Below are 2102 nucleotides of genomic sequence, written 5' to 3' on the forward strand. Positions count from 1 at the left end.
AATTATTTAAAAATTTTAAGTATCCAGTTTTGTTCGTTTATAAATAGCGCAACTTTTTATTACTATGCCATTTCGAAAATAAAAAACAAAAATAAAATCACTCCACCCTAATAAACATATATATATCATTTAAAAGACGAAGCATAAGTAAAGCAATAATTTAGCCTTTTGTTTTCTTAAATAATAAATCTTTTATTTAACGAAATAAAATAAAAAATTCTGCTAAGAATACCTACTGGTACTAGTGGTACTGGCCAGTAACATTGTAGTGCTAGTGTGCACACAATTTCTTATAGTATCAAATGATATGAAATAAATAGAATCTAAATCTGAAAAGAAATTTATGGAAATGATTGTCAATTACTTTTTGGTAAACAAAACAACAAATTGGAACACTTTGTTATATCAATATTATAAAAAAATAAATAAAAAAATTCCCATACCGGGAATCGAACCCGGGCCTTCTGGGTGAAAGCCAGATATCCTAGCCACTAGACCATATGGGATATAACAAAATGGTTGGCAAATGTGTAATAAAATAAATTTTTCCATTTTTCAAATGCGAATCAGCACAGCAGCGCAGCGCAGCGATTCAAAAATATATCAAAGTGGATTTTATTAATAGAGAATAGGTAGATGGTTAATATTTGATATTTTCTGACTTTCTCGTGAACGGTTCGATGGATTTTAAGGAAATAATTTTATAAGCAGAATTTTTAGTAGTAACATATACCTATAATTATGAAGAATTTTGTATTAACATTTTTGAAGTGAAAACTTCTTTAGTATCGTAGTGATTTGAAACAAGATGAAACGAAAACGCGACACGACTTAAACTTGTTATAACTTTTTTTGTTTTAATAGATAGATGAATGAAATTTGTACTGTAGATAGGTAATTAAATAAATTATAATTGTACAAAATTTCAAATAATTTCATATTCAAAATTCGGAGATAACGGTAAAAAGATGTTCTTTTCCAACACACGTTATATCTTTTGATCTAGTGCACATACAAATTTGATTTAACTTTAATACGCATGCTGATAACATAACCTTTTATTTGATATATCACACATAACGGTACGTGCTCTACAAGTTACACAATCTTAAATTGAAAAAATTGAAACATACCTCGAAACACCTGTGGAGATCTGTTGGCGATGACCAGCTACCAGTGTAGGAAGTACCGTAATCTCAGTCTGGAAATTCGAGATGGTTGACTTTAAAAAATTCTAACTTCTCTTGTAGACATCTTTGAAGTAAGATTTATACATCATTATACAAGGTGAAACAATAAGCTTTCCCATGGTATAAAATTTCTTATAGGTTATCAAACAAAAAAATTGATTTAATAGCATGAAAACATAAAAATAAATGTTTTTTTTTGCTTTTTGGATGAAATTTGATCGAGTTCAAAAAATTCTAGCTCTTTTTGTAGATGTCTCATAGACCTGATCGATATATATATTTTGAGCTTGGACAATAATCTTTCAGATGGTATATGCATTTTTTCCCTAACAACCTGTAAAAAATGCATTTAATAGCGTGAGAATACAAAAATTCGTGTTTTTTTCGCTTTTTTTCATGGAAATTGATCGACTTCAAAAATTCTAGCTCTTTTTGTAGATGTCTCATAGACCTGATCGATATATATATTTTGAGCTTAAACAATAAGCTTACAGATGATATAAAATTTTATATAGGTTGTCATATAAAAAACATGGATTTGAAGGTGATAGAATAAAAAAAGGTAGATTTTTTCTATTTTTTTTTTTTGCAAGAAAAATGATTTTTTAAGGTTTCACTTCTACCACGTGTGAATTGCACACATGATTTTTTTTTTTTTTTTATTGTAGGTACCTAATATTTGTTCAAAGATATTAATTCTTCTGTACAGTGTGTCCCAAAAGTAATGGTCCAGACAAAATGTGATGAAAGGCCAAAAAAGGGGCTCACAAGGAGAGAGCAGTTGAGATTTATACCTACCTATTTTCTAAATGTAGTCTCAACGAAAACTACAAATGGTTTGCCTATCAAGAAATGCTCTTAAGTTTATTTTCTGAGTTTTTTTTTTCAATTACCCGACCCTGATTTAGCGGT

At 28.8% G+C, this 2102-nt stretch overlaps 1 non-coding gene across 1 annotated transcript; it reads right to left on the reverse strand.

Moving 5' to 3' along the window:
* Positions 1-434: 434 nt before the first annotated feature.
* Trnae-uuc (transfer RNA glutamic acid (anticodon UUC)) lies at positions 435-506 on the reverse strand. The gene has a single exon. It is a non-coding gene; the product is annotated as a tRNA-Glu (tRNA).
* Positions 507-2102: the final 1596 nt, after the last annotated feature.

The sequence above is a fragment of the Episyrphus balteatus genome, chromosome 1, assembly GCF_945859705.1.
Source record: "Episyrphus balteatus chromosome 1, idEpiBalt1.1, whole genome shotgun sequence".
NCBI lineage: Eukaryota > Metazoa > Arthropoda > Insecta > Diptera > Syrphidae > Episyrphus > Episyrphus balteatus.